This window comes from Neoarius graeffei, chromosome 15, assembly GCF_027579695.1.
Source record: "Neoarius graeffei isolate fNeoGra1 chromosome 15, fNeoGra1.pri, whole genome shotgun sequence".
Lineage (NCBI taxonomy): Eukaryota > Metazoa > Chordata > Actinopteri > Siluriformes > Ariidae > Neoarius > Neoarius graeffei.
Genome location: NC_083583.1, coordinates 42622942 through 42642955, shown reverse-complemented (window position 1 = coordinate 42642955; position 20014 = coordinate 42622942). Strand labels below are relative to the sequence as shown.

Here is a 20014-nt window from a genome sequence, read left to right as displayed (position 1 = left end):
TAAAACATTATCATATTGTCACACAAGTCCTAAAAGTAGATAAAGAGAACCCAGTTAAACAAATGAGACAAAAATATTATACTTGGTCATTTATTTATTGAGGAAAATGATCCAATATTACATATCTGTGAGTGGCAAAAGTATGTGAACCTCTAGGATTAGCAGTTAATTTGAAGGTGAAATTAGAGTCAAGCGTTTTCAATCAATGGGAAGACAATCAGGTGTGAGTGGGCACCCTGTTTTATTTAAAGAACAGGGATCTATCAAAGTCTGATCTTCACAACACATGTTTGTGGAAGTGTATCATTGCACAAAGGAAATTTCTGAGGACCTCAGAAAAAGTGTTGTTGATGCTCATCAGGCTGGAAAAGGTTACAAAACCATCACTAAAGAGTTTGGACTCCACCAATCCACAGTGAGACAGATTGTGTACAAGTGGAGGAAATTCAAGACCATTGTTACCCTCCCCAGGAGTGGTCGACCAACAAAGATCACTCCAAGAGCAAGGCGTGTAATAGTCAGCAAGGTCACAAAGGACCCCAGGGTAACTTCTAAGCAACTGAAGGCCTCGCTCACATTGGCTAATGTTAATGTTCATGAGTCCACCATCAGGAGAACACTGAACAACAATGGTGTGCATGGCAGGGTTGCAAGGAGAAAGCCACTGCTCTCCAAAAAGAACATTGCTGCTCGCCTGCAGTTTGCTAAAGATCATGTGGACAAGCCAGAAGGCTATTGGAAAAACATTTTGTGGATGGATGAGACCAAAATAGAACTTTTTGGTTTAAATGAGAAGCGTTATGTTTGGAGAAAGGAAAACACTGCATTCCAGCATAAGAACCTTATCCCATCTGTGAACCATGGTGGTGGTAGTATCATGGTTTGGGCCTGTTTTGCTGCATCTGGACCAGGACGGCTTGCCATCATTGATGGAACAATGAATTCTGAATTATACCAGCAAAGTCTAAAGGAAAATGTCAGGACATCTGTCCATGAACTGAATCTCAAGAGAAGGTGGGTCATGCAGCAAGACAACGACCCTAAGCACACAAGTCATTTTACCTAAGAATTGTTAAAGAAAAATAAAGTTAATGTTTTGGAATGACCAAGTCAAAGTCTTGACCATAATCCAATCAAAATGTTGTGGAAGGACATGAAGCGAGCAGTTCATGTGAGGAAACCCACCAACATCCCAGAGTCGAAGCTGTTCTGTACGGAGGAATGGGCTAAAGTTCCTCCAAGCCGGTATGCAGGACTGATCAACAGTTACCAGAAATGTTTAGTTGCAGTTATTGCTGCACAAGGGGGTCACACCAGATACTGAAAGCAAAGGTTCACATACTTTTGCCACTCACAGATATGTAATTTTGGATAATTTTCCTCAATAAATAAATGACCAAGTATAATATTTTTGTCTCATTTGTTTAATTGGGTTCTCTTTATCTACTTTTAGGACTTGTGTGAAAATCTGATGATGTTTTAGGTCATATTTATGCAGAAATATAGAAAATTCTAAAGGGTTCACAAACTTTCAAGCACCACTGTATGTCTAATGTAATGCTGTCTTAGAAAGACATACTTTTTTATTATTTATTTTTGAACACTGATTCTAAATTCAGGTGATGGACTAGATTTTTACATCTGTGATTTGGAGGAAAACTCCTTGGGAAGGATGAAACATTAGGAGAGGCAACTCAATGAGGAACCGCCTCTGAGTAGGCTGGATGAGTAGTATGTGATACAACCCCGATTCCAAAAATGGAACTAAAAATAAGGCAGTGATGTTCAAATAATTTTAGGGGCTCTGTATTCAATTGAATACAATACAAACACACGCTATTTAATGTTCAAACTGATAAATTCAATTTTTTTTTGTAAATGGACACTTGTTCTGAATTTGATGCCTGTAACATGTGCCAAAAATGTTGGGACAGGGGCAACAAAAGACTGAGAAAGTTGTGGATTGCTCAAAAATGTTTTGAACATTGTACAGGTAAACAGGTTAATTGGAAAGGCTCTGTCGTTCCCAAGCAAGGATGAGGTGAGGTTCACCACTTTGTGAGAACCTGCATGGGCAAATAGTCCAATAGTTTAAGAACAATGGTTCTCAATGTACAATTACAAGGAATTTAGGAATTTCACCATCAACAATCCATAATATTATTAAAAGATTCAGAGAATCCAGAGAAATCTCTGCACATATGGGGCAAGGCCAGAAACAAACAGTGTATGCCTATTACCTTCGATCCCTCAGGCAGCACTGCATTAAAAACTGATATGATTGTATCAAGGATATTACTACATGGGCTTGGGAACACTTTGGAAAACCACTGTCAGTAAACGCAGTTAATCGCTGCATCTACCATACAAAGTGAAAGCCATATATCAACAACATCCAGAAACACTGATTAATTCTCCTGGCCCGAACTCATCTGAGATGGACTGATGCAAAGTGGAAATGTGTGCTGTGGTCTGGCAAGTCCACATTTCAAATTATTTTTGGCAATCATGGACATTGTTTCCTCCAGACTAAAGAGGAACAGGATCATCCAGATTGTTCAAAAGCCAGCATCTGTGGTGGTATGGGGATGTGTTAGTGCCCATGGCATGGGTAACTTGCACATTTGTAAAGGCACCATTAATGCTGAAAGGTACATACAGGTTTTGTAGCAACATATGCTGCCATCCAGACGGGATCTTTTTCAGGGACATTTGTGCTAAGTCTAGCAAGACAATTCCAAGTCACATTCTTCACGTATTACAACAGCATAGCTTTGTAGTTAAAGAGTGCAGGTGCTAAACTGGTCTGCGTGCAGTTCAGACCTGTTTTCTCCTGAAAATATGTGGTGCATTATGATGTGTAAAATACAATAACTGAAACCCCGGACTGTTGAGCAACTGAAGTTGTATATCAAGCAAGAATGGTAAAGAATTAAATATGCTTACACTTACTGTTAAAAGAAAAGGTGATGTAAATGGTAAACATGCACCTGTCCCAGCTTTTTTGAAATATGTTGCAAAGTGGGTGTACATTTACCAAAAACAATAAAGTTTATCAGCTTGAACAGCTGCCTTTGTATTGTATTCAACTGTATATAGGTCAAAAAGGATTTACTGTATATTCTGTTTTTATTTACATTTTACACAACGTCCCAACAATTTTGGAATCAGAATTCTAAATCAGGAAGAGCAATTGTAAAACTAAAGCATACAGAATCATAAATGATCCCTGCAAAACAGATAAAAAAAAAAGAAAGGCTATGACCATGAACTATAAAAAAAAAAAACAGGCTATGAGTTACATGAGTACCTTTAGTACATGAGTGCACCAAAGCAAGTACTTCAACCACTGGAGGAAGGTAACTCTTGTTAACAGTAACAGTGTGTACAACTAATTTTAATCTAGCTTTTGAAACATTAGCTAACTTACATTAGCTCAGTTAGTCCACTCTCAGCATTACTTAAATCTGCACATCCTTAGAACAATCAAAAATCAGCAATAATGATTAAAACATGAAAAGATATTACAGTCCTCTTCACTACACTGCAGATTAAATACTGAATCAAGCTTTATTCTTCACTTCCACAGTGATATTTTATAATGACTATAATATAAATCTGGTGGCTAAAATATGTCTTTTGTGTTTTCCCAGTGGAATCAAGTGGAACTTTACCAAGGTTTGTGCCTATTTGATTTGATTAATTTGGGGGACAGTACAATTGTTATGCTGTGTTTCACAAAAATTTGTGACTTAAGGTAGATACTAGAAGTAGAAATGAAAGATTTAACATGTGTCTAATACTATCTACGTGTCTCCAATACTATGTACATGCACAAAAAAACTTGTGACTTAAAGGGTACCGGTACAGCATTTGAACATGATCGATACTGATAGTACAAGCCCTAATTATAATAACGCATACAAGTGCAGCCACCTGATAGGCTATCATAAGTAGCTTTAAGTGCTTAAAAGTCCAAAAGCACATCAAGCTTTATTCCACATGGGCAATCAATATGGCACTCAGGATGTGGCATCAAGTCATTGATAACTAGGGACCGGAAGTTAAGTGTTGCCGATGTAAACATACTTGTTAGCCTGGATTTAGTCAGATGAAAAAAAGAGTTATCTTCAAGTCAGTCTGGATCACGGGGAAACTGGATACCTGTATGAACCTCAGAGAAAGGACTATCCAAATCTGGGAAATGATTTCAGCAGTGAATCATCAGATGATTCTAATGATGAAATCAGTGGTGCTTTGCAAGCGCAAAGTCGGGAAGGCAGGAAAAAGGGTTAGGTAGCTATTTGTTGCTGATGTGGAAAGTTTGCCAAGTGGAAAACTGACACTGAATGTGTTTGCTGTAAAGAGCGCAAACTTTTATGCAATCTAATACAGGCACAGTCACTGAATTGTTTCACAGATAAACCTGGGTTGGAAACTTACATCACACACAAGCTTGCATTGGAAATGCACTATATACAGCCCAAGATAGCCTGTGTGTAGCATGTAGCATGACAGCCTGATGTGAGAGGAGCAGCACCAGATGGAGAACTCGCAAATCAATAAGCAGCCTATTATATATATAGAAACTCAGTGTTTGCACAAGTTTATGTATGTGTGCATCCATACTGGCTATAAAGCCTATTTATTTATTGCATGTGTGAATACAGGTATAGACATGCAATGTGCCACAATAGTTGATATGATCTAAATATAGGCTAATGACAGCATGAAGCTGAGTGTGAATTTATAGCAGAGCGAAGCATGGAGCACCGGATGATGAAGTTTGTATTTTTATTTACATAAAATAGATTGGTTTGTTTTTTTTAAACCAGTGCTTATTTTTAATTTGCTTTTACTGACACGTTTTACACTCATCGGGAGTTCCGCTTTTAGGCAGTGCCTAAATATATATTTAGCTTTGAATGTCTATACTATTCTAGCTAATCAGCTTGCATGGCCTGAATCCCTTTTCTGTTGATGGTGTTGGAATATTGTTGGCACAGCATCAGGTTTGAGTCTAACGCGACCTATCTAGCCCAAGAGCTCAGCCTGTAGATTCCTTTCAAAGCAATCGGGCTCAATAATCCTTGCAAACAACAGAATTTTACCAAAGGAGAAAGTTTCTAAAGTGTGACCTGTTCCCAAGTTGTGTCGCCACTGTTTAGCACGTCATTTACGTTGCTCCTTTGTCAGCAATGGAACACAGAAAAAATGCTTTTCCTTATTATCACATCTATAAATTTTGCAACCATAGGCTTTGTACTCTGCTAATTTTCATCAATGTTTTGTACATCCGGCTACATTGCGGTGTCAGGAGCAGCGAGTCATTCAAGATACAGGAAACCTATCAATGATACTACATCATGCTAACCTTTGACACCAGCAATATTTTTGTGCCTTTGATTGAGCAGGAATACAAAAGATTTTAAAGCACTGCTTGATGCAACACAGTGTGACAATACAGGGGAGTCAAAATGCATTTGTGCAAAATATGTAATGTTTCTAGCCTATGTTTATTTTTTGCTGCAAGTACCCTTTAAGGCAAGACACTAGAGGTAGAAATTATCAATATACAGTGGTGCTTGAAAGTTTGTGAACCCTTTAGAATTTTCTATATTTCTGCATAAATATGACCTAAAACATCATCAGATTTTCACACAAGTCCTAAAAGTAGATAAAGAGAACCCAGTTAAACAAACGAGACAAAAATATTATACTTGGTCATTTATTTATTGAGGAAAATGATCTAATATTACATATCTGTGAGTGGCAAAAGTATGTGAACCTCTAGGATTAGCAGTTAATTTGAAGGTGAAATTAGAGTCAGGTGTTTTCAATCAATGGGATGACAATCAGGTGTGAGTGGGCACCCTGTTTTATTTAAAGAACAGGGATCTATCAAAGTCTGATCTTCACAACACATGTTTGTGGAAGTGTATCATGGCAAAAACAAAGGAGATTTCTGAGGACCTCAGAAAAAGTGTTGTTGATGCTCATCAGGCTGGAAAAGGTTACAAAACCATCTCTAAAGAGTTTGGACTCCACCAATCCACAGTCAGACAGATTGTGTACAAATGGAAGAAATTCAAGACCACTGTTACCCTCCCCAGGAGTGGTCGGCCAACAAAGATCACTCCAAGAGCAAGGCGTGTAATAGTCGGCGAGGTCACAAAGGACCCCAGGGTAACTTCTAAGCAACTGAAGGCCTTTCTCACATTGGCTAATGTTAATGTTCATGAGTCCACCATCAGGAGAACACTGAACAACAATGGTGTGCATGGCAGGGCTGCAAGGAGAAAGCCAAGGCTCTCCAAAAAGAACATTGCTGCTCATCTTCAGTTTGCTAAAGATCACATGGACAAGCCAGAAGGCTATTGGAAAAACATTTTGTAGACGGATGAGACCAAAATAGAACTTTTTGGGTTATATGAGAAGCATTTTGTTTGGAGAAAGGAAAATACTGCATTTCAGCATAAGAACCTTATGCCATCTGTGAAACATGGTGGTGGTAGTATCATGGTTTGGACCTGTCTTGCTGCATCTGGGCCAGGACGGCTTGCCATCATTGATGGAACAATGAATTCTGAATTATACCAGCGAATTCTAAAGGAAAATGTCAGGACATCTGTCCATGAACTGAATTTCAAGAGAAGGTGGGTCATGCAGCAAGACAACGACCCTAAGAACACAAGTTGTTCTACCAAAGAATGGTTAAAGAAGAATAAAGTTAATGTTTTGGAATGGCCAAGTCAAAGTCCTGACCTTAATCCAATCAAAATGTTGTGGAAGGACCTGAAGAGAGCAGTTCATGTGAGGAAACCCACTAACATCCCAGAGTTGAAGCCGTTCTGTATGGAGGAATGGGCTAAAATTCCTCCAAGCCGGTGTGCAGGACTGATCAACAGTTACCGGAAACATTTAGTTGCAGTTATTGCTGTACAAGGGGGTCACACCAGATACTGAAATCAAAGGTTCACATACTTTTGCCACTCAGACATATGTAATATTGGATAATTTTCCTCAATAAATACATGACCAAGTATAATATTTTTGTCTCATTGGTTTAACTGGGTTCTCTTTATCTACTTTTAGGACTTGTGTGAAAATCTGATGATGCTTTAGGTCATATTTATGCAGAAATATAGAAAAAAATTCTAAAGGGTTCACAAACTTTCAAGCACCACTGTAACCTGTAACATCTATCATAACATGCCTATGTAACATGTCTCCAAGACCATAGCATGTCTTCTCTCATGTTGTAGTTAAGGTTAATATAAGATTATAAGCAGGGCCGGCTCAAGGTCTTTGGCTGCCCTAGGCGAGATTGAGTTTTGGCGCCCCCCCCCCCCCCCCCCCAAGAAAAAAAACCCTCTAATAACATCTAAATAACACTTTAATCTAATTACTCTATTCTATTACTATTAAACAATGTGCGGTGCATGGACAATAAACAAGAAGTCATTTTTATCTTTTTCATTATTGTTATTATTGTTATCATTATTAACATAAAGTGTCACAAAGTAAAATGACCACACAAATTCAATACAGATCTCCATATAATGGGCAAAAACTCTTCCGCACCCTGTTCAAAGTGTAGTGCATGGACAATAAACAAGAAATTATTTTTAGTTTCTTTTTTGCTATTAAAAATTAAGTCATCTGTGAAGAATTAACAAATTAAATGAATAAAAAATTCTACAATTCTAAATTGTACAAACTTAAGCACCCTGCTAGGACATCAATGGGCTGTATTTTCAAACAAAAGTGCTATTATGGGTACTTTGTTATTGAAGTCTATTGCTATTTGCATCTAGTTAGCTAGGCAGACATTGATTCAGGCGTCTAAAATATTAATTTGCCACTATAATGGTTGATATGAGAGATTAGATCAGACTTACCTCTATACTTGGCTCTATTTGTTTCTTCCTGTAGCCTTCGTTTGCGCCCTTGCGCACCCGAGAGTTTGGATTTCTTCATTTAAGCACTTGTAGTCTGGGCTACTTTTTGCAGTGGATAGCCATTCTCATTCCCCGATGAACACCGCTCCCCCCCGCCCCCCTTATAACCTATCATTGTGCATTTTTAGTAGGCATAAGGAAATCACCGACCACTACTGCGTAGGCTACACTTGTTTTTCAACCTTTTTGAGCCAGGGCGCACTTTTTTCAATGAAAAAAATCTCAAGGCACATCACCAATAGAAGATGTTGACTGAAACTAAAACGCTGTTGCCAATATTTACAATATACAGTCATTCTATAATTTTCCACGGTACACTTGGTGATCTCTCACGGCACACTAGTGTTCCGCGGTACTAGAGTTCGGCAGCACAGTGGTTGAAAACACTGTACACCACTGATGCACTTGGTAACATCTCCATTCAATAACTCCATCCCTCCTTTTTGGTGGGGTTTTGGTCGCCCTTGGCGCCCCTGGGCACACTTAAGCGCCCGAAGACACACTATAGACAGGGCGAACCACTGTTGAGCGCTTATTGTTTCATGATTAACAACCACCACCACACCCCACCCCACCCCGCTTTTTTTGACAAATCGCACCCTGACTACATGCTTTGCTGTACAGTTAAATTAGGCTAAGACATTATAATGCTGACTCGTTTTCAGAATAGTGGAAGTCATAATTTTTCTCCCCCCGTTTCTGCGCCCCTGGATGGACGCAGTGCCCTTAGCATTTGCCTATATTGCCTATGCCACGGGCTGGCTCTGATTATAAGGTATATTTCCTTTACAAACACTTGTGTGGGGAAAAAATCACTTCTTTTTTTTCCAGAATTATCTGCATTAATGACATTTCACTGTCAAGTTTTTAGAAGAATATGAAAGAGAGATGACTTAAAATATTGAGAATCATTGGATTTACAGTGGCATCCACAATAATTAGCACCTATTGTAAAGATTAGTAAAAAGGGTTAGAAAAAAATCCACCTTTTAATGAAGTAACTTCATTTCACACTGAAACTTCAAGAAAAAAAAACAACCTTTAATTGAAATAAATTTATTCAGAGAAAAATAAATCCCTCATCAAGAAATAATTATTTTCAACAAAAACACATGTGCCACTATTATTGACACCCCTGCATTTAATACTTTGTACCGCCTCCCTTTGCCAAGAAAACAGCACTGAGTCTTCTCCTATAACATTTTATAAGGTTGGAGATAGAGAGCAGGGCATCTGAGACCATTCCTCTTTACACAATCTCTCCACATCATCCAGGGTCCAAAGCCTGACGAGATCCATGCCAATTCTTTTGAAGGGGATCTCAATTAATGGTAATGGATGCAATGGCACATTTGGTGTGGCCTCTGGATTTATCAGCTGGTATTCCCAACAAACCGCACATATCTGGCCAAAAGAAATGAGACATGAGACAATTTAGTGTTTTGTCCTGACCTAAGTGCCCAGCCATAGGATTATGATGAGCCGCATGGAATAAAAGTTCCCTACGGCTCTTCAGGACCAACAACTGTGTCATTTCTTCTTTAGTTTGAGTGTCCTGCATCACTCGATATAGCCTATCCTTAATAATACAAAAATACGGAAAGGAAAGCGAAACGTTAGGCTGGAGTTTCTGGCCATCAATTCCTTTCACTTTGTCAAAAGTGTGCCTCAGAGACACATCACACTTCTGTTCTAATGGGAAATCCCTTCTCTGTGTCATCATGATGCGGAGCTGACGCGGACAGCCCTGGGACCACCTCTCCAGTTAATGTTGCGGTGGGATTCCCTCATGATGTACTACTGCAGGACCCATTCACTACTAACTGTTTTATTAATGTTTTAAACCCTGGCCAATCTGTCTCCAGGATAAGTGGATGGATGAGGCTTGGACTAACCGCCGCTTCCACACTGTGCTTTTCTCTCCTGAAATGAATAGTGCCGGCATTTGCGGATATTTGTGAACATCCCCGTGTACACACCTCACTTTCATCAATTGTGCATTTCCCAGTGCCCCACATTGAATCAGGCTTTGATGCATGGAGGTCTGATGACAAGCAGAATCCACCAAAGCCTGATGCGTACCCCCTTGAATACTCACAGAGACTCAGTACATTCCTTGTCGATCAGGACAAGCCTGCAGTGCGTCAGGAATACTAATCAGAATCCCCGCCTCCTTGTGGAAGTGCTGATTCTGGAAAATCCCAGCCTTCTTACTGCATCAACAGACCTGCCTGGACTCGCTCCTGGTTCTGGTGCGCATGGATGAGTCCACATGTGGAGAAAGAGAGAGGGGGTTAATGGCAGTACAGACACAGAAGGAGAAGGGAGGGAGGAAACATGAGGACAGACACAAGCGCAGGGAGTGGGTTTCAGGGGAATTGGCCCCCATTTCTGCATGGCTGGGGCAGGGGAAGGGTGGGGAGAGGGAGAGGGAGAAGGATACAGTGAAAGCGAGAGAGAGAGAGAGAGAGAGAGAGAGAGAGAGAGAGAGAGAGAGAGAGAGAGAGAAGCTGCAGGTGCGCCTGCTCCCAGAAACGCCATCAGGTGATCCTCTGCCAGTTGGACTGCCTCATCTAGCGATGCCGTATCGTGAAACTGGATCCACATCTATGTCTCACTCAGCAGTTGGGTAATGAACTGCTCCAGTGTCATGTGGTCAATGACATCCTCCATGTTGCACTCGCCTGCCAGCAGCCACTGTTGACAAGCGTCTCGGAGCTGTTGCACAAACACAAACTGGTGGCTGACTTCGCTACAGGTCAGCGCACAGAACCTCTGGCGATGTTCTTCAGGGTCGCAGCCGGCCCATTGCAGTATAGCCCACTTCTGGTCTGGGTATTCCAGCATGCTGGAGGCCGGGAGCTGCCAAATCGTGAGCTGTGCTTCCCCCGACAGGAGCGGCAATAGGCAAGCCTCCCACTGCAAGGTTGGCTTTGAGCTTGCCTCCGTGACGCACTCAAACAGTTTGAGGAAGGCTCCTGGGTCGTTCTGCAGCCCCATCTTGACCAGCTGAACAGGAACACTGGCTGCAGGAGTGACCGCTGGAGTACCCGCTGACTGGACCAAGCTCCACACCACCTGCTGGTCCTTCACCTGGGCCTTGCACAGGGCCTGGAAGCACTGCTTCTGCTCAATGGATAGTGTGAGCCGCTCTTGGTGCTGGTGTTGGAGGTTGGCGGTGAGGGTCTGAAGGAGCTCCCTGACTGGTTTGGACTCCATGGTGGCATTTGTTCCTCAAGTACCCGGGTTTCGGCACCAGGGTAAGAACTTATGGTGTTGGGATACAGAAGGACCATGAGGCAGGCTTCAGAACAGATGCATTTATTCTTTATTTTCACTTTTCAGTAACTACCTAGCATATGAATGCGCGCGCACGCACACACACACACACACACACACACACACACATATTGGGGAATGCAGCTCTCTCCCTCATTACTGGCCATCTGAAAGGCACACAGAGACACACGTTAATAGACAGCTAGTAATTAGACACAGGTGTAACGCATCACATGTTACCTGCTGGTTCAGCCTGATTTCTTGCTGTTCACAGCCGACGGTCGACCACAGTCTTGCTACCACAAACCCCAATTCCAAAAAAGTTGGGACACTGTGTAAAACGTAAATAAAAACAGAATGTGAAGATTTGCAAAACATGGAAACCCTATATTTCATTGAAAATAGTACAAAGACAACATATCAAATGTTGAAACTGAGAAATATTATTGTTTTTTGAAAAATATATACTCATTTTGAATTTGATGTCAGTAACATTTCAAAAAAGTTGGGACAGGGACAACAAAAGACTGGAAAAATTGTGTAACGCTAAAAAAAACTAACTAGGTTAATTGGCAACAGGTCAGTAACATGATTGGGAATAAAAAGAGCATCCTGGAGTGGCAGAGTCTCTCAGAAGTAAAGATAGGGAGGAGTTCACCGCTCTGTGAAAGATTGTGTGGGTAAACAGTGCAACAATTTAAGAATAACGTTCCTCAATGTAAAATTGCAAAGAATTTGGGGATCACGTCATCTATGGTACATAATATTAAAAGATTCATAGAATCTGGAGAAATCTCTCTATGCAAGAGACAAGGCTGAAAACTGACAATGGATGCCTGTGATTTTCAGACTTTCAGGTGACACTGCATTAAAAGCAGACATGTGTCTGTAGTGGAAATCACTGTATGGGCTCAGGAACACTTCAGAAAACCATCGTCTGTGAAAACAGTTCATTACTGCATCCACAAATGCAAGTTAAAACCAGATATAAACAATATCCAGAAACACTGCCACCTTCTCTGGGCCTGAGCTCTTTTACGATGGACTGAGGCGAAGTGGAAAATTGTCCTGAGGTCTGATGAATCAAAAGTAGATTTTTTTTTTTAGAAATCACGTCCTCCAGACTAAAGAGGAGAGGGACCATCCGGCTTGTTATCAGTGCACAGTTCAAAAGCCAGCATCTGTGATGGTATGGGAGTGCATTAGTGCACATGACATGGGTAGCTTGTACATCTGGGAAGGCATCATTAATGCCGAATGATATATACATGTTTCAGAGCAATATGCTGCCATCCAGACAAATTCTTTTTCAGGGAAGGCCTTCCTTCTTTCAGTAAGACAATGCCAAACCGCTTTCTGCACATATTAGAACTGCATGGCTCTGTAGTAAAAGAGTCTGGGTGCTAAACTGGCCTGCCTGCCATCCAGACCTGTCTCTCACTTAAAACATTTGGCCCATTATGAAATGCAAAATACAACAAAGGAGACCTTGAACTGTTGAGCAACTGAAATCGTATATCAGGCAAGAATGGGATAACATTTCACTTTCAAAAATACAGCAATTGGTCTCCTCAGTTCCCAAACGTTTACAGAATGTTGTGCAACAACAGTAGTAAAAATGCCCAGCCCAACGTTTTTGAAATGTATTGCTGACATCAAATTCAAAATGAGCATATATTTTTCAAAAAACAATAAAAGTTCTCAGTTTCAACATTTGATATGTTGCTTTTGTACTATTTTCAATGAAATATAGGGTTTCCATTTTTTGCACATTTTCACATTCTGTTTTTATTTACATTTTACACAGTGTCCCAACCTTTTTGGAATTGGGGTTGTATAACCATTCCCTGACTTATGAAGGTCAGCACACTTCTCTCTCATTTGGTTTGTGTGTTTTCTTGTCTTTCCTATGTTGATGGATGACTAAGGGAATTTGGCCTCTGTGTCACCTCATATTTTTACCCCAGTTAATCAGGAAATCATGTATTACAGCTGGAAAGTTCCTACACACGCCAATCAACTCAAAAAAATGTACAATTTAAATGGGAAACATGCTTCAGTTACATTGTGTTCAGAATAATTTCCAGGGGTGCCAATAATAGTGGCATATGTGTTTTTGTTGAAAATAATTATTTCTGGACAAGGGATTTATTTTTCTCTGAATAAATTTATTTCAATTAAAGGTTGGGTTTTCCTCATTTTTTCAGTGTGAGATGAAGCTACTTCATCAAAAGGTGCAATTTTTTTTATGTTTTTACTAATCTTTACAAGGGATGCCAATAATTGTGGAGGGCACTGTATCTTGAAGTTTAAACTGAATAACTACTGCCAGTGAAATTCATTCATAGTTTCCTGCCTTAATGCTCTTTTGGCTCAGAAGAAATGTTGACATGATGTCTGATGTGTGGTTTGTGCAGTTCCTTATTAACCGTCAAGGCCAGGTTGTAAAGAGATACTCACCACTGACAGATCCAGCTGTAAGTAGAAAATATTTTCTCACTTTCTGCACCATATTTGCAAAATACTTTGAGAGAGAAGCTATTTGCAAAAATTGAAATCTGTTTCACTCCTGGTTCGGGTGATACAAATTCCCACACTGTAGCTCAGTCTCTGTCTCACACGTGATAGCCACCAATCTGGGAGCAAGGTCTAACACTGGCTAGTGACCTTTGCTACTAATTTACAAAATATAACAATTCGCCTAAAGTTAGCTCACTTGTTAGGGTGTGATTTTACTAACATAATACCATTAGTGAACCTGTCTAGCCATTAAAATTAAGTCGCTACTGCTGGAGAGGTAACAGTGTCTATGATAATTACTTTCCTGGTTACTTTAGTCAAAGTGTTTTGTTAATGTCGCCGGCTAGCTTGGTTAATGCTGCTGAATAAGTATTTAGTGTTTGTTTGGCTTGCATCATAGGACATGCTAGTTTTTTGTTTGGTTTTTTTATGTTTTACTCATATGAAATTAAATTGTCTCCATGAAGCATTGCCTGGGTGCTTTGCAGTATTTAGCAAGCCCGGTGCTGTTATCAAGGACACTTCAAAATATTATGAATCCTCCAGGGCTCCATGTGGGAGGAAGCTGATTAGATATGCAGTGTTTGTGTTATAAAGAAGGTAACATAAGGACAGCTGTCTCTAATGTTCCTTATTTTGGACCAGTTTGAAGGCAGCATTGCAGACGTTCTTACTGGAGAAGCCACTCATAGTCCTGTTTTCTGAAACTCTGAAGACCAAACAGTCATTTTTAATACAGTATGATGATATTGTTATCTGTCATAAACTCTTAGGCAAGAATTGTGCTAGTGATATGCAAAATTAAAGTTTAATAAACCTAGATCTGTCTCTTTTTCAGGAGATGGAAGGCGATATACTGAAATATCTGTAAACCCTGCGTTTATTTCACCTTGAGTTAGATATCCACTCAGCCAGCCATTTCCCTTTCCATTCCCAATCCTCTCCTGTGGCCTGCTGGGAGTCAGTGATGTCATCCTATGGATTTGTGACGGTTTGTCTTGAAACCCACCCTGTGGAAAGGACAAACCCGATGCATTTGGCGTGCAACTCCTCATGGGAAGATCACTAGTGCACAGAGCCTTCTGGAAAGGAACTCCATTCCTTCTTTACCATAATACTGTCTCAAGAGGCTATTACAGTTACAGTCAGAAATTGTGCAAGTACTCATTGTGAAACTCTTATAAGTTCTGAATAAACTGAATAAAGTTTTAATATCACTTTTAAACCAGAATTTTTGATTATTGTTATGCTCTGGTTTCTTATACACATCATATGCGGTACTGAAGCACAGAAGTCAAACCATAAATTTAGTGGCATCTTATGTAAAATTAAATAACAAAACCAGATGGGTTAATGAATTAATTTGTACTGCTTTAATAGGAAATACAACCCCGATTCCAAAAAAGTTGGGACAAAGTACAAATTGTAAATAAAAACGGAATGCAATGATGTGGAAGTTTAAAAATTCCATATTTTATTCAGAATAGAACATAGATGACATATCAAATGTTTAAACTGAGAAAATGTATCATTTAAAGAGAAAAATTAGGTGATTTTAAATTACATGACAACAACACATCTCAAAAAAGTTGGGACAAGGCCATGTTTACCACTGTGAGACATCCCCTTTTCTCTTTACAACAGTCTGTAAACATCTGGTGACTGAGGAGACAAGTTGCTCAAGTTTAGGGATAGGAATGTTAACCCATTCTTGTCTAATGTAGGATTCTAGTTGCTCAACTGTCTTAGGTCTTTTTTGTCGCATCTTCCGTTTTATGATGCACCAAATGTTTTCTATGGGTGAAAGATCTGGACTGCAGGCTGGCCAGTTCAGTACCCGGACCCTTCTTCTACGCAGCCATGATGCTGTAATTGATGTAGTATGTGGTTTGGCATTGTCATGTTGGAAAATGCAAGGTCTTCCCTGAAAGAGACGTCGTCTGGATGGGAGCATATGTTGCTCTAGAACCTGGATATACCTTTCAGCATTGATGGTGTCTTTCCAGATGTGTAAGCTGCCCATGCCACACACACTAATGCAACCCCATACCATCAGAGATGCAGGCTTCTGAACTGAGCGCTGATAACAACTTGGGTCATCCTTCTCCTCTTTAGTCCGAATGACACGGCATCCCTGATTTCCATAAAGAACTTCAAATTTTGATTCGTCTGACCACAGAACAGTTTTCCACTTTGCCACAGTCCATTTTAAATGAGCCTTGGCCCAGAGAAGATGTCTGCGCTTCTGGATCACGTTTAGATACGGCTTCTTCTTTGAACTATAGAGTTTTAGCTGGCAACGGCGAATGGCATGGTGAATTGTGTTCACAGATAATGTTCTCTGGAAATATTCCTGAGCCCATTTTGTGATTTCCAATACAGAAGCATGCCTGTATGTGATGCAGTGCCATCTAAGGGCCCGAAGATCACGGGCACCCAGTATGGTTTTCGGGCCTTGACCCTTATGCACAGAGATTCTTCCAGATTCTCTGAATCTTTTGATGATATTGTGCACTGTAGATGATGATATGTTCAAACTCTTTGCAATTTTACACTGTCGAACTCCTTTCTGATATTGCTCCACTATTTGTCGGCGCAGAATTAGGGGGATTGGTGATCCTCTTCCCATCTTTACTTCTGAGAGCCGCTGCCACTCCAACTTTTTTGGAATCGGGGTTGTAAGAAATGTCTAATCATTCATGTGACAGAGTAAAGTATTATTACATGGAAAGTTTCCAAGGCCACAGTGCAACCAGGATGCCTTTGTGTGTGTTTTGTGTGTGTCACTGTTTGTGGTCATGATGTGTGACCCATAGTGAACACTGCTACCCAAGCCAAATACAACCTTGATTCCAAAAAAGTTGGGACAAAGTACAAATTGTAAATAAAAACAGAATGCAATAATTTACAAATCTCAAAAACTGATATTGTATTCACAATAGAACATAGACAACATATCAAATGTCGAAAGTGAGACATTTTGAAATTTCATGCCAAATATTGGCTCATTTGAAATTTCATGACAGCAACACATCTCAAAAAAGTTGGGACAGGGGCAATAAGAGGCTGGAAAAGTTAAAGGTACAAAAAAGGAACAGCTGGAGGACCAAATTGCAACTCATTAGGTCAATTGGCAATAGGTCATTAACATGACTGGGTATAAAAAGAGCATCTTGGAGTGGCAGCGGCTCTCAGAAATAAAGATGGGAAGAGGATCACCAATCCCCCTAATTCTGCGCCAACAAATAGTGGAGCAATATCAGAAAGGAGTTTGACAGTGTAAAATTGCAAAGAGTTTGAACATATCATCATCTACAGTGCATAATATCATCAAAAGATTAAGAGAATCTGGAAGAATCTCTGTGCATAAGGGTCAAGGCCGGAAAACCATACTGGGTGCCCGTGATCTTCGGGCCCTTAGACGGCACTGCATCACATACAGGCATGCTTCTGTATTGGAAATCACAAAATGGGCTCAGGAATATTTCCAGAGAACATTATCTGTGAACACAATTCACCGTGCCATCCGCCATTGCCAGCTAAAACTCTATAGTTCAAAGAAGAAGCCGTATCTAAACATGATCCAGAAGCGCAGATGTCTTCTCTGGGCCAAGGCTCATTTAAAATGGACTGTGGCAAAGTGGAAAACTGTTCTGTGGTCAGACGAATGAAAATTTGAAGTTCTTTATGGAAATCAGGGACGCCGTGTCATTCGGACTAAAGAGGAGAAGGATGACCCAAGTTGTTATCAGCGCTCAGTTCAGAAGCCTGCATCTCTGATGGTATGGGGTTGCATTAGTGTGTGTGGCATGGGCAGCTTACACATCTGGAAAGACACCATCAATGCTGAAAGGTATATCCAGGTTCTAGAGCAACATATGCTCCCATCCAGACGACGTCTCTTTCAGGGAAGACCTTGCATTTTCCAACATGACAATGTCAAACCACATACTGCATCAATTACAGCATCATGGCTGCGTAGAAGAAGGGTCTGGGTACTGAACTGACCAGCCTGCAGTCCAGATCTTTCACCCATAGAAAACATTTGGCGCATCATAAAACGGAAGATACGACAAAAAAGACCTAAGACAGTTGAGCAACTAGAATCCTACATTAGACAAGAATGGGTTAACATTCCTATCCCTAAACTTGAGCAACTTGTCTCCTCAGTCCCCAGACGTTTACAGACTGTTGCAAAAAGAAAAGGAGATGTCTCACAGTGGTAAACATGGCCTTGTCCCAACTTTTTTGAGATGTGTTTTTGTCATGAAATTTAAAATCACCTAATTTTTCTCTTTAAATGATACATTTTCTCAGTTTAAACATTTGATATGTCATCTATGTTCTATTCTGAATAAAATATGGAATTTTGAAACTTCCACATCATTGCATTCCGTTTTTATTTACAATTTGTACTTTGTCCCAACTTTTTTGGAATCGGGGTTGTACTTTAAAGACATAATCATATAACATTTAGGACCTGTTAGCAAATTTGTGCAACTGATTACTATTATTGCAGGCAAAAATAATTAAAGGTGCAGTGAAGGCACATGTAAACATATTCTAGGACCTGTAATAATCACGTCATGTCAAACATACCTTTAAAACGGTGATTCATATGGGGCACTGCAGGTAATGTTCCTTCCAGCACATGTTCATCACTCTGGGAGAATAAGGTCTAACACTGGTTAGTGACCTTGATTAATAATTTACAAAACATAATTGTGAGCCTAAAGTTATCTAGCTTGTTAGCATTTGGTTTTACTTACATAATACCTTTGTATGCCAGTTTGTTATTGGACCTGGCTGGCCAATAAAATTTAAATAGCTACTACTGGAGAGGTAACATTAGCCATGATAACTTCTTACTTGTTTACTTTGTGTTTTGTTTAAGTAGCCAGATAGATTGGCTAATGCTGCTGAATAAGTATTTTGTTTTTGTTTGACTTGTATCATAGCCTGTGATGGTTTTCTGATTTACATTTTAATTTCATATGAGTAAATTGTCTTAATGAAATGTGCAAGCTGATTTGCAGTATTTAGCAAACCTGGCGTTGTTATCAAGGACACTTCAAAATATTATCACTTCTCCAGCACTCCATGTGGGAGGAAGCTGAGTAGATATGCAGTGTTTGTGTTATAAAGAAGGCGACATAAGGACAGCTGTCTCTCATCTCATCTCATCTCATCTCATTATCTCTAGCCACTTTATCCTGTTCTACAGGGTCGCAGGCAAGCTGGAGCCTATCCCAGCTGACTACGGGCGAAAGGCGGGGTACATCCTGGACAAGTCGCCAGGTCATCACAGGGCTGACACATAGACACAGACAACCATTCACACTCACTCACACCTACGGTCAATTTAGAGTCACCAGTTAACCTAACCTGCATGTCTTTGGACTGCGGGGGAAACCGGAGCACCCGGAGGAAACCCATGTGGACACGGGGAGAACATGCAAACTCCACACAGAAAGGCCCTCGCTGGCCACGGGGCTCGAACCCAGACCTTCTTGCTGTGAGGCAACAGCGCTAACCACTACACCACCGTGCAACACTCACACCTAATTGTCACCCCATTGATTGAAAACACCCGACTTTAATTTCACCTTTAAATTAATTCCTAATCCATACTTTCACCACTCACTGATATGTATTATTGGATCATTTTCCTCAATAAATAAATGACCACGTATTTTGGCGTTCTCTTTATCTATAAGACTTGCGTGAAAATCTGATGATGTTTTAGGCCATAATTATGCAGAAATATAGAAAAGATTAAAGGGTTCACAAACTTTCAAGCACCACTATAAATCACAAAATAGATACCCAGTTTCCATTTTATACCCAGAATACACGGAGTGTGAAATTTTGCACTCAATTAATTGTATGATCTAAGAACAAATACTGTGTGTGTACAGTCAGTCTGTGCTACTGGGTTCTTTTATGATGTTGTGAGTAAAAAGTAGAATTATCTGTTATCCATCCAGGCATATCACTATAGTGACATGGCCACTCTGACGGCTTTAGCCATCAAAGTGTCTAGGGAAGAATTACAGTAGTGGTTTCCCATTGCCTTCTACTAGATTATTATAGAGGTTTTCTCCTCTCAACCATTCACACTCAATTCAGAGCCACCAATTAGCCTAGCCTACATGTATTTGGTATCGACTAGTGGCCTAGTGGTAGCGTGTCTGCCTCTCGATCGGGAGATCGTGAGTTCTATTCACGGTCGGGTCATACCAAAGACCATTATA

The 20014-nt window shown here is 40.2% G+C and overlaps 1 pseudogene; it reads left to right on the top strand.

Moving 5' to 3' along the window:
- Positions 1 to 14985, top strand: part of LOC132899470 (phospholipid hydroperoxide glutathione peroxidase-like) — a 31589-nt pseudogene extending 16604 nt beyond the window's left edge.
- Positions 14986 to 20014: the final 5029 nt, after the last annotated feature.